Source organism: Cucurbita pepo, chromosome 15 (genome assembly GCF_057944985.1).
Source record: "Cucurbita pepo subsp. pepo isolate OVF chromosome 15, ASM5794498v1, whole genome shotgun sequence".
Lineage (NCBI taxonomy): Eukaryota > Viridiplantae > Streptophyta > Magnoliopsida > Cucurbitales > Cucurbitaceae > Cucurbita > Cucurbita pepo.
The window spans coordinates 4864651-4878712 of NC_141812.1; the positions used below are offsets into that span (position 1 = coordinate 4864651).

General features: G+C 34.4%; 2 pseudogenes; both read right to left on the reverse strand.

The window, feature by feature from the left end:
* Positions 1-239: 239 nt before the first annotated feature.
* Positions 240-2188, reverse strand: LOC147789190 (polygalacturonase-like; annotated as a pseudogene).
* Positions 2189-10541: 8353 nt separating this feature from the next.
* LOC111776370 (polygalacturonase-like) lies at positions 10542-12490 on the reverse strand (annotated as a pseudogene).
* Positions 12491-14062: the final 1572 nt, after the last annotated feature.

The window sequence follows — 14062 nt, forward strand, 5'->3', positions numbered from 1 at the left end:
TTAATGATGTGGTTGAGCAAACTAATAGTTACCAAAAGGACTCTAGGAATAAGAGTTATTCTAGAATAATATTTAACAACTATAGGAATAAATAATTCATTGAGATTTTCTCGTTTTGTGGGAACACTTAGACCTACTCCACGACTGCAATTGTTTTAAATCACTAAATACCATACCATAAGAAAAAGTTTATTGAGTTTAAAATTTTGTCAAAGTTGTTCGATTTTTATGGTAGAATTGGTAACTAATTTATAAGCCCTCTAGAGCATTTTTATTATCCTTTAATTTTAGTACCAACACGTTAAGCGGAAAATTAGATTCGTCTGCTAGGCAACCAGAAGGTTCAACCACACCAGAGGTCGTTCCTTCGGCATTTTTACATGAAGCTTTAGCGATGTGATTCTCGTAAGTTAGGTTTATGTCTTTCAAGCTTAATCCAGTGCAATGGTTTATTGGGCTACAATCAAAATTGATTGCTATTTCAGTGGCGGAAGTTCCCTTGATGTCTTCGTATGTTACTTCGCTAACTTTAACTCCAGAAGCCTAATCAGAATAAAGAATAACGATCAAAATATGCTAAGAAAACGGATAAACAAGGACATCTATAAACTTTTTTACCACCTAAAAACTTCGTACCATATTAAGATATGTGAGGGTAACCGAGTCCGCAATTTATTACCCATAAGTGTAATTTAATGTAACAAAAAATAATACTAATAATTTAGCACCCATTTTAAACCAAACAAATTTCAAGCCATCAAAGATAAAATAAATCGATTATTTATAAAATTAAAAATTTGAGTTCTATTCAAATGTAAGGTTAAATATAATTAGAAAAAAAAATTAACTTGTGTGAGATTAATGAGAAAATATACCTGACCAGGGCAGTCTTCCTCATGTGGGTAGTAATTTTGATCAATTATGATTGGATTTTTCACATTATCCATAATAATGTGTTGAAAACAAACTTTTGTAGCAAATCCACGGCTTGGTCTTCCCCAAGACTTAATCCTTACTCCATTCTGAGTCCCGGTGAAAGTAGATAATGTCACTGTAACGTTATGCACTCCATCCTCCTCGGCCTTTATCCCCAAGCTCCCAATGCTACAAATACATTCAATAAAATACCAAATTTTTCATGAGGTTCAATTTTCTCACTTCAACCTAATATATTAAATAACAACTTTGATCCAAAATAATTTTAAAATAATTTAAATCTTTTTTCTCACCTTCAAAATAACTTTAGGATATATTTTTAATGATTCAAATTTAATTCAACGTTTAGGTTTATCTTTTAAAATTTAGTGCGACAAATTTATTTAACCCTTAAAAAAAAATTCTAAACATGTTCGTCGTAATCTAGCTACCTGATTCCATGTCCAGGTCCACATGTAATACTTTCCATCCACAAGTTGGAGGTCCCTGGACTGATTGAGATGCAGTCGTCGCCGTTGCTAAATAGGATGGTCACATATGATGATTATTCCACATGGATGCCATCAGTGTTTGGACTATCGTCTGCAGCCGAGACATTCACTCTTGTCATATGCACTTTTTGACACCCACTCACCACAATGTTTAACTTTTGGCTGTTAATTGAAGACAATCCATTGATGTTCACGTTTCGTGCATCATATATTCGAAGACTCAGTCCATTCAAAAGAATCCAAAGCAAGAATTAGTACAAATTTAAATTAATATTGTAATTAATGGACTCATTTTCTTTCAACTCTCGGCTAAAGAAAAATTTTCAAATTTTATTTTTTATCTAGCCAACTCAAATTTTGCATACCGTGGCTCCAGTGGGGCAACTCTTCCCCGAGTGTTTACAATTCCATAACGCAGTTCCTTGCCCATCAATAATATCGCCAGTAATGGAAAGCCCATCTATGTGACTAAACTCAATCCAAGATTTAGTCTTAGCTAAAACTTGAATGTCCGAGGAAGCCACAAGAGTTCCATCAATGAGAACAGTAATAACATTGTTCTTACAAGGCCCATTAAAGCTCACACTTCGAACGTAGAATATACCCTTGGGAACGTAAATAGTGGCCGGTGTAGACGAGTCACAAGCCTTAGCCCATGTAATTTGAAGCACAGACGAGGCATCGGTCTTTCCATCGGGTTTGGCACCGAGGCTAATAATATTGAATGTTAATTCAGCAGCCAAGGCATGGTTACAAAACATAAATAGAAGGGAAAGAAAAACATGAAAGGTTATGAGGGGAGCGAAAGAAAACTTAATGATACAAGGCCTGGTGATAAGCATGAGAGAGAGAAAAAGGAAGCAAGTGATGGGAAAATGGAAGAGCTGTGGAGTGATATTTATAGGTTAATGCTTACCCATCTAACTCTAATTTGAACTTACCCATCTCAAGTACTATTCTATTCTTGTTCTATTTAACAATTATTGTTTTTACACCCTTTAACAAATTTTGATTAGGCATGTCAGGTGGGTAAATCTCTGCCTCCTGCCAACCTTTTTAAATTGAAGGCTATCTTATAAGATAAAACACTCATTGCCATTTTAATGATCATCTCTCATTTTTAGTTTAGTTGAATTTAAAAAAAGTTTCTTTGTCAATATGATTTTATTTTTTATTTAACTAAAAAAGAGATGGGGAGATCTAAGCCAAAAAAAAAAAAAAAAAAACCCTAATTTTTCCAACCGCTTATTTTGTAAAAAAGATGTTTAATTTTAATTGTTTGTGTCAACTAAAGAACTATGCAATGTAACAACATCCGTTTCATTGATCGGGCTTCTCAACCTCCTACTGTAATAATAACAATTTCCTAATACTTTTAGGTGTTTATATTTGTAGATATTGATTCTATATGGATTCTCTATTATAATAAAAATAATAAAATATTCTAGAAGATAGTATGGAGAAAATACTATCATGTATTTTTCATAGTCTTTTTTATTTGTAGTATGTGATGTAATATAGAGTCGGTGACTTTTTATTTGCAAAGATGTCACACAAACAAAGAGAAGCAAAATTGTTTGTCATATTTGGAACTATCCAATAAATTTACAAATGCACCACACAAAGAAACAATTTAGGGATGTTACACTTTTCGAAGTCTCAAAGTCTATCGTTGATAGACTATATCGATGATATGCCGTTTTTATATGAATCGACAAAATTTTTATCATTAAAGACTTTTCTTTTACCGTCTCTCACTTATCGAAGTTCTCTTTATAACTCTTGAGGTAGATAAAAGTATCGCATTGACAACTTTCATCATTTCTGTCTTTATACTAGAGAATGTTTAAGTGTTTTTCTTCCGTCTCTATCATAAAGTTGTGCATAGCTCTAGGGTCGACCATTGTGCTCTTGGCCGATCTATGGTTAACCTAGTCCTCAATGTACATAAGACATTGACAATTTTGTCTCTACAGCTCTTTTCTTGAAAGCAAATAGGTACTTTAAGACCCCCAATGCAGGGTTTTCGACGGTTTGGCTCGGAAGGCATGAAGGTCCACTGTTTGTGGGTATTCAGATTCTCGATAGACCACCTCGTATATGAAGCTGGACGAGGACCATTGATTGTAGTTGTTGTGGCTGTGAAGTCCTTGCCATGGATTTCTACCCATTTTTTGGAGGATTCATAGTCTCCTCCTACTGCTTCAAGTCTCCCATTGTTGGGATTTATGCTCTAAAGTTTTGTAATTAATTATTTAATAATTCTTTTATTCGTAATTTTATATTATCGCTGGTATGGAAAATCCAAGATGTCACGGCACGAATTCTGAGACTTCGAAACTCGGATCGAAAGTAAAAAGACGAAAGCGAAAACAAATAAAAATATAAGTAAAATAAAATAAAATAAAATAAGAAAATGCAGTAAAATTAAAATCAAATTAAGTTAAGCAATTCCACATTAAAATAAAATTACAAGACTTCCAATTTGGGGAAAATGGACTTGGATACAACTAGAAAATGAAATAGACAAGACTGACAAAATGAAAAGAAGGACTGAAGTTCCGTAACGACCCCCTCTCTGACTGCATAGCTCTCGAACGCTCCTCCACCTTGACTCTGCAACCTGCGAACAACTGAAAAAGAAAACAAAACGGGGTGAATTTATAAATATACCTAGTAAGTATCCTGCTTGTAGGAACGACTTACGTAGAGTAACTAATCTTCGATCTCTACCAATTGATTAGCCCGGGACATGCCCAGTTGTTTTGCAGCAGACATGTTTGTGTACTACGATTCAAGGAGCCAACTTGGCTGTAATACCACTTATCACAATCACATTCTTGTGGAGCGGGATAGCGATTTTGCGACACTTATTCTAACCCGATGAACAAGTCCGCAGTATGAAAATTGTAAGTCGTAGACAATTCGGACGTTTGATCGAGCCTTGGTCATGTTCGAAAGAAAGTGTTTTAGAAAATGTAAGCGAAAAAAATGCGCAGAATCTTTTTTTTTTTTTTTTTTTTTGCAAGAAAACAATGTTACAGGCTAAAAGCAAATAAGCAACAACTAAACTTTTATAGCATATAACCCCGTAGGAAGAATTGACGACTAGTTTCATCACCCTGTAGTACATTTTGGAGCATTTTAGCCATGGAGGGCGTAGACATGATTTTGTGGACAGGTCATGCCCCCGTACTAACACAACAAGAATAGTAAATGCCAATCTAACATGAAAGCAAGTAAAGGGGTTGGAACGGGCATGAGGTCGTGGACAATACGTTTTGGACAACCATCGTCATTGGAACACCTGACACGCGACCGTAAGCAACACGCCTTGAAAAAGCCTGACTGTGACACCTTGCAACTTGACTGAAGCTCACCTCGCCTTGACAAGGTGTGTAAGTTGTAAGGTTAGTAGGCAAGATCTCGCTCCTTATGTGAATTATATGCATATGTTAGCTACGTCTTATGATCTAATTAGGTTATAATTGGTTACCGTACCTAATAACTTAGATTTTATTGCATGATGATAGATTATGTGCCCTAAAATCTGAAGTGGTACTTGACGAGGGGGTAGAGCAGGTAGAGCCTTGACTGAGACCGACCCTGCTCAAATTCCTTATAAGGAAAGGCACGCTAAGAACAAGTGTCGGAATAACTGGATACCATGACACTACAATCCACTCAGGTAAACTAGGGTAACATAAAAATGTTGGATCGGTATGGCAACCCTAAAGGGGGGGGGGGTGAATAGGGTTTTAAGATAAAAGTGTTTAAACGTGATTAATTTTTCTAATGATGAAACTTTTTCCAAATAAGTAGAAGATGCTATAACAAAGTAATTCAAGTCAAAACAATAATCAAGTAGAACATGCAATAAATCTTTTGAAATTAAATAGGAAAGAGTTAGAGAAAATGACACCGTAGTTTTATAGTGGTTCGGTCAAACTCAACCTACTCCACTCTCCAAGCGCCTCTTGGGAATTTGAATAAAGAACTTTCTCGACTCTTTCCACGGATCTGAGCCAAACCGCTACACCGCTCTTTTTACGAGTTCAAGAGCAAACTCAACCCTTTCCACGGCGCAGGATCAAACCGATACAAGTATTTGAGTTTGATAATAACACACCACAACTCTCTCAAAGAGTAGATTTACAATTTGGGATACTCACAACTATTTCCTCACAATACAATAATAATCCCTCTCAAGAATAAGATGAAAAGAAATAAACTTGTAAGCTTGGAGAGAGCAACAAACAATGGAGACTTTGAACAAATGAGGATTCGAGAATGTATGTAAGTTGTGTGTTTTAAAATGTGGGGAAGATGAGTTTATATAGAGGAGAAAAGTGGCAAAATGTAGGATTGAATGTTGACCATTGGATTGTGTTAGGAATAATGAAAGGTGGAGATTAAAAGTAAATAAATAAGAAAATTTTCTAAATTCATTTATTTCAAAATTTTAATATAATAGTAATATAATATAATAATAATAATAAAAAGTTATGTGAGTAACGGTCAAATGAAATTCAAAATTTATTATAAATATAATAATATAATAATAATAAAAATCGATGTGAGTAACGGTTAGATTCAAATTTATATTTTGTAAAAATAACTTTATTTAAAAATATAATAATAAGAAGAAAAAAAAATAAACTCCACCATTTGTTACCCTACAAAAATTATAAATGTCATACTTTGATATACTTTGATTTGTCCATCATTTGTATTTTGCTGACACATCATCATGTTGGGTATGTTGTGTCGATTGTAATTTCTTCGTTTTAGCTCTGATTTGAGTAATTGAAAGGTCGTTGAAATCGTTATTCCCGACCTTATACTGTGGACAGTTCAAAATACTGAAAATAGTTAATAATTAAAAAGTAGGTTTGTTATCATCAAAACATCAATTAATTAATTGAAATTAATTAAAGTGAGATAAAGGGCAAAAAAAAGCCAACAAAAAAGTGGGGACAATGTCAGAATATCTTGGACATGGAGAGTATTGAGATTCATGCCATAAAGCCTTGTAATTAATTGTTTAATTTTAATAATATATTTGATTATTTTATTTAAAATTTAACATTATCCATGGTATGAAAAGTCCTAGATCATTGATGTAATCTTAAACAACATGTGATTGACATACAAGAAAATCATGTTTAAGAATAACCTAAAGGGTCTATCGTATGTCGATAAGGTTTGGTCTCTTATCCTGATAACATGATTGATACGACTCTGTCTGTAATTGTTACAAACGATTATATTTAAATCGTTCATGTTGACACATGTGAGTGGGTGTATCTTATACGGCAAAGAGGTTGTATAAGATTGGACCACGAAATTTTTTTATCTCGCTTCACAAATTCATTAATTGAGAAAATTAATATTTTACAGGTTGACCATATGCGACTCAATCTCAATCCCAAGGGAGTTGAGAATGACTTTTATAGCAAATTTAATATATCTACTGTTTTGGGAACTTGACCAAACAGGGAGCTGGGAACATAATTTCACGAGATGAAATTCACTCTTTCCGATATAGAATAAGTAGACGAGTAGTTCCCTTAAGTGCTGATTTCGGGACTTGAACAATGGAGTCACACTCTCTCACCGACCCTGGAAGGACTTGGTTTATGGTTTGATCATAAGTAAATTGTTCATGAGAGAGTTATGGCACTTAAGGCATAAGACATTGCGAACAACTCGTGATAGCTTGTAACGATTATATCAATGGTCAAAACTTGTTGTACACTATATAAGCGTGCAACTCTAGGTCTACAATGGAGTGGCCTATAGTTAATGAACAAAGTTGATTAATTAAGGAATATATTTAATTAGTTTTACATCATTGCAGCTTATAATCAATACGGTCATAAGGTTCCTTTGCCAGCTTATAGTAACACGAAAAGGATCGATTTAGTTGAAGAAAAATTTGAAAGAAGAAAAAGTATTTAATTTGAAGTGTTGAAATTGATATTTAACATATCAGATCATTAAATACAAGAAAGGGAAAAAATATATTTAACTTGGAGTGTTTAAATTGCAATTTAATATATTAGATATATTAAATATAAAGAAAGAAAAATACATTTAAGTTAATGGGTTCAAATCAGAGAAAAATATATTTATTGCTTTTGATATACTAAATGTTAAAATAATCCATGTATATAGATAATTGAATGAAAATATATATTTGAAATTTGAGCGAGATTTAAATTAGTTAAATATATATTAGAATATCTTATGACATTTAAATATGATTGGGAAAAGATGTTATATCCTACCATGTTAGATATTCAAATATATTATTTGGTAAATATCCTCAAATAGCGGTAGAGAAGACCCTTGGGTTGACCCAAAAAGTATCCCACGTTTCCCCAGTATTCTCTCTAAAAGTCTCCTTCTCCCATCCTTGCAGATTTTCTTTCAAGAAGCAACCACAAGCCTTGACTTTGTGTTCGATTCCTAGCGATGAATACTTTAGGGTGGAGATTCAACTATTGGAGAAGTTGGAGCAAGTAGATTAAAGATCTGCGAGAACTTTCTCCATATTTCTTCAATGTAGTTTGTTTAACATTTTGTTTTGTTTAATTCTAAGTAGGATCAAGAACGATTCAAATACTTTTGGCGCGCTAGTTAAACGTTCATTTCCAACCGAGAGGTCAGCGGGACTCTTACAAGTTCAACCCATTGACATCTAAAGGGAAGAACATAACCCCAACTCGTCCAATAAGAGAAAGATCTAAACACGAATGCCACTTTTTGATGCAGGTGAAAAAGAGACAAAGCGGCCACTATCCAATGCGAGTCTTGTGAAGGAGAAAATGTTGACAAGTGGCCAGCTATAACAGCTTCCAATGAAGCCAAATAACTTGAGTACACATTCTCATGTGCACCGACCTCGATGGTTCAATTACAAAACACCCCCCGGGTCCAAAAGTGGGATTTTGTGACAAAATGATATCACAAAGACTTTATGGAAGCTACCCTGCTTTTTTTAAAGTACCATCACTGTTGGCACCCAGCATTCACTTGATCCACTGACCACGGTGAAGGCTCGAGTGAACAACTTTGGCAAGGCCAGTGCTCTTATCCAGCACGAGTGTCGTCCAAAATCATTCTTCACCGTATCTGCAGATGTAGACATCCAAGCGGTTGATATGAGTGCTAAAGTTGGACTAGCTTTCGCCCTCGAGCCATGATAGAACAATTTTACTCGCTATGGCTGGAAGAATTAAGGTAGAGTTTTCTGGTACATAGCCTTAAGTTTTTTGTTAAGACCTTGTTTATACGTGTTGATCAAGTCTTACCCGTTGTTTTGGAGTGTAGAAATAAACGTTAAGACATGAATTGAGCAGCTCAGTTCAATAAAGACATGAATAATAGTTGGTTTGTCCTATCACGCTAATTCGACCAAAGGAGGATCCTAAATTGTGATTCAACTTCCTAGACATGTATATTTCTATCCTAACAATCTGATCACAAAATATCAAACATGCCCAAGTCAATTCCTACCAGTAATGTTTAAAAAAAAAAAAATCGAATTGACTATTTACATGCTCGGTTTTACCCATTCCTCAAGCTTAAATCACTACAAATATCATAATTAGGTCCTAATTCATGTAAAAAAGAAAAGAGAGAGAAATCAGTAAAAAGTTTTAAAAACAACATACATATATACCATCCTGATATGAATTGACTTGGACATGTTTGGTATTTTGTGATCAGGTTGTTAGGATAGACATATACATGTCTAGGATGTTGAACCCACAATTTACAATCCTCCTTTGGTTAAAATTGAACAAAAACATTAAAGAGTTTAAAGGATGGGGTTTAGATCAACCATTAATTGTTAGTTCAACTGAACTAACCACACGATCATCTTCTACCTTGTGAACCATTCGGACATGCGTGTGGGGAAGGCTTAGATAGTCTGATATCACCCTCGTTCAGCACATTCTAGGCCTCGATTGAAATTGGTTCCTTCACCAAACTTCAAGATATCTCGAACTTGAACACGTCGGTACCAACTTCAGCAATTAACATATTACTAAGAAAGAGATATTGAGGCACAAAATCATGGGGTTAACCAAACTTACCCCATACTTCGGTGACTGAAACTTTTTTCCATTTGAACGTTCTATCCCTCAGTTCACTATGATTTCACCCTCCTTGCTATGAACACTAAGAGCCGAGACTTATACCTTATTATCCAAAAATGAGAGGAAAATTTTAGGATTAAACTCTTTTTTTTTTTGGGGGGGGGGGGGGGGGGGGATCCCAAAACCGACATTTGAAATTCAAATTTGATCAATCAATCCACTGTGTTTCAATTCTAAGTCCTTTATGAAAATGTTGCAATCACCGTAAAGCTGAAGATCAAGAGTTTGTCAATTTCAATAAAGAGAGTATTTTATGAAGGAAAGGTTCACCTCTTCTTAATAGTTCATTTCTTTGTTCCTAAGATTGAGCCCATAAATCCCAAATTCATCTCTAGAGAAGTCTTGTCCAATGCCAGATGATTAAGAAAAGCCCTAAAAATAACAAGAAAAATATGGGTAGATGGCCACAAGTCTCAAAGGGAAGTTATTGCCAACAAAGTGGGTCTTAAGTTCGAGTTCACTTGCAAATAAATAAGTCTACCCTAGTTTTCATAAGTAGGAACTATTTTCAAAATAGCGAGAAGGAAACATGACAATACATCATACGGTCTCGATCATTGGTTCGTAATGTGAGATTCATATAGAGGCTGGCGGTGGCTTTTGGACTGTCCTCCTGTGGAATTTATTTGCATGGGTCAGTATTAAGCTGAACTCTTAAAAGGACAAACTGCTGTGTCTAAAATAATGGGTAGATTTTATTAAGATTGTTAATGATGTGGTTGAGCAAACTAATAGTTACCAAAAGGACTCTAGGAATAAGAGTTATTCTAGAATAATATTTAACAACTATAGGAATAAATAATTCATTGAGATTTTCTCGTTTTGTGGGAACACTTAGACCTACTCCACGACTGCAATTGTTTTAAATCACTAAATACCATACCATAAGAAAAAGTTTATTGAGTTTAAAATTTTGTCAAAGTTGTTCGATTTTTATGGTAGAATTGGTAACTAATTTATAAGCCCTCTAGAGCATTTTTATTATCCTTTAATTTTAGTACCAACACGTTAAGCGGAAAATTAGATTCGTCTGCTAGGCAACCAGAAGGTTCAACCACACCAGAGGTCGTTCCTTCGGCATTTTTACATGAAGCTTTAGCGATGTGATTCTCGTAAGTTAGGTTTATGTCTTTCAAGCTTAATCCAGTGCAATGGTTTATTGGGCTACAATCAAAATTGATTGCTATTTCAGTGGCGGAAGTTCCCTTGATGTCTTCGTATGTTACTTCGCTAACTTTAACTCCAGAAGCCTAATCAGAATAAAGAATAACGATCAAAATATGCTAAGAAAACGGATAAACAAGGACATCTATAAACTTTTTTACCACCTAAAAACTTCGTACCATATTAAGATATGTGAGGGTAACCGAGTCCGCAATTTATTACCCATAAGTGTAATTTAATGTAACAAAAAATAATACTAATAATTTAGCACCCATTTTAAACCAAACAAATTTCAAGCCATCAAAGATAAAATAAATCGATTATTTATAAAATTAAAAATTTGAGTTCTATTCAAATGTAAGGTTAAATATAATTAGAAAAAAAAATTAACTTGTGTGAGATTAATGAGAAAATATACCTGACCAGGGCAGTCTTCCTCATGTGGGTAGTAATTTTGATCAATTATGATTGGATTTTTCACATTATCCATAATAATGTGTTGAAAACAAACTTTTGTAGCAAATCCACGGCTTGGTCTTCCCCAAGACTTAATCCTTACTCCATTCTGAGTCCCGGTGAAAGTAGATAATGTCACTGTAACGTTATGCACTCCATCCTCCTCGGCCTTTATCCCCAAGCTCCCAATGCTACAAATACATTCAATAAAATACCAAATTTTTCATGAGGTTCAATTTTCTCACTTCAACCTAATATATTAAATAACAACTTTGATCCAAAATAATTTTAAAATAATTTAAATCTTTTTTCTCACCTTCAAAATAACTTTAGGATATATTTTTAATGATTCAAATTTAATTCAACGTTTAGGTTTATCTTTTAAAATTTAGTGCGACAAATTTATTTAACCCTTAAAAAAAAATTCTAAACATGTTCGTCGTAATCTAGCTACCTGATTCCATGTCCAGGTCCACATGTAATACTTTCCATCCACAAGTTGGAGGTCCCTGGACTGATTGAGATGCAGTCGTCGCCGTTGCTAAATAGGATGGTCACATATGATGATTATTCCACATGGATGCCATCAGTGTTTGGACTATCGTCTGCAGCCGAGACATTCACTCTTGTCATATGCACTTTTTGACACCCACTCACCACAATGTTTAACTTTTGGCTGTTAATTGAAGACAATCCATTGATGTTCACGTTTCGTGCATCATATATTCGAAGACTCAGTCCATTCAAAAGAATCCAAAGCAAGAATTAGTACAAATTTAAATTAATATTGTAATTAATGGACTCATTTTCTTTCAACTCTCGGCTAAAGAAAAATTTTCAAATTTTATTTTTTATCTAGCCAACTCAAATTTTGCATACCGTGGCTCCAGTGGGGCAACTCTTCCCCGAGTGTTTACAATTCCATAACGCAGTTCCTTGCCCATCAATAATATCGCCAGTAATGGAAAGCCCATCTATGTGACTAAACTCAATCCAAGATTTAGTCTTAGCTAAAACTTGAATGTCCGAGGAAGCCACAAGAGTTCCATCAATGAGAACAGTAATAACATTGTTCTTACAAGGCCCATTAAAGCTCACACTTCGAACGTAGAATATACCCTTGGGAACGTAAATAGTGGCCGGTGTAGACGAGTCACAAGCCTTAGCCCATGTAATTTGAAGCACAGACGAGGCATCGGTCTTTCCATCGGGTTTGGCACCGAGGCTAATAATATTGAATGTTAATTCAGCAGCCAAGGCATGGTTACAAAACATAAATAGAAGGGAAAGAAAAACATGAAAGGTTATGAGGGGAGCGAAAGAAAACTTAATGATACAAGGCCTGGTGATAAGCATGAGAGAGAGAAAAAGGAAGCAAGTGATGGGAAAATGGAAGAGCTGTGGAGTGATATTTATAGGTTAATGCTTACCCATCTAACTCTAATTTGAACTTACCCATCTCAAGTACTATTCTATTCTTGTTCTATTTAACAATTATTGTTTTTACACCCTTTAACAAATTTTGATTAGGCATGTCACGTGGGTAAATCTCTGCCTCCTGCCAACCTTTTTAAATTGAAGGCTATCTTATAAGATAAAACACTCATTGCCATTTTAATGATCATCTCTCATTTTTAGTTTAGTTGAATTTAAAAAAAGTTTCTTTGTCAATATGATTTTATTTTTTATTTAACTAAAAAAGAGATGGGGAGATCTAAGCCAAAAAAAAAAAAAAAAAAACCCTAATTTTTCCAACCGCTTATTTTGTAAAAAAGATGTTTAATTTTAATTGTTTGTGTCAACTAAAGAACTATGCAATGTAACAACATCCGTTTCATTGATCGGGCTTCTCAACCTCCTACTGTAATAATAACAATTTCCTAATACTTTTAGGTGTTTATATTTGTAGATATTGATTCTATATGGATTCTCTATTATAATAAAAATAATAAAATATTCTAGAAGATAGTATGGAGAAAATACTATCATGTATTTTTCATAGTCTTTTTTATTTGTAGTATGTGATGTAATATAGAGTCGGTGACTTTTTATTTGCAAAGATGTCACACAAACAAAGAGAAGCAAAATTGTTTGTCATATTTTGAACTATCCAATAAATTTACAAATGCACCACACAAAGAAACAATTTAGGGATGTTACACTTTTCGAAGTCTCAAAGTCTATCGTTGATAGACTATATCGATGATATGCCGTTTTTATATGAATCGACAAAATTTTTATCATTAAAGACTTTTCTTTTACCGTCTCTCACTTATCGAAGTTCTCTTTATAACTCTTGAGGTAGATAAAAGTATCGCATTGACAACTTTCATCATTTCTGTCTTTATACGAGAGAATGTTTAAGTGTTTTTCTTCCGTCTCTATCATAAAGTTGTGCATAGCTCTAGGGTCGACCATTGTGCTCTTGGCCGATCTATGGTTAACCTAGTCCTCAATGTACATAAGACATTGACAATTTTGTCTCTACAGCTCTTTTCTTGAAAGCAAATAGGTACTTTAAGACCCCCAATGCAGGGTTTTCGACGGTTTGGCTCGGAAGGCATGAAGGTCCACTGTTTGTGGGTATTCAGATTCTCGATAGACCACCTCGTATATGAAGCTGGACGAGGACCATTGATTGTAGTTGTTGTGGCTGTGAAGTCCTTGCCATGGATTTCTACCCATTTTTTGGAGGATTCATAGTCTCCTCCTACTGCTTCAAGTCTCCCATTGTTGGGATTTATGCTCTAAAGTTTTGTAATTAATTATTTAATAATTCTTTTATTCGTAATTTTATATTATCGCTGGTATGGAAAATCCAAGATGTCACGGCACGAATTCTGAGAC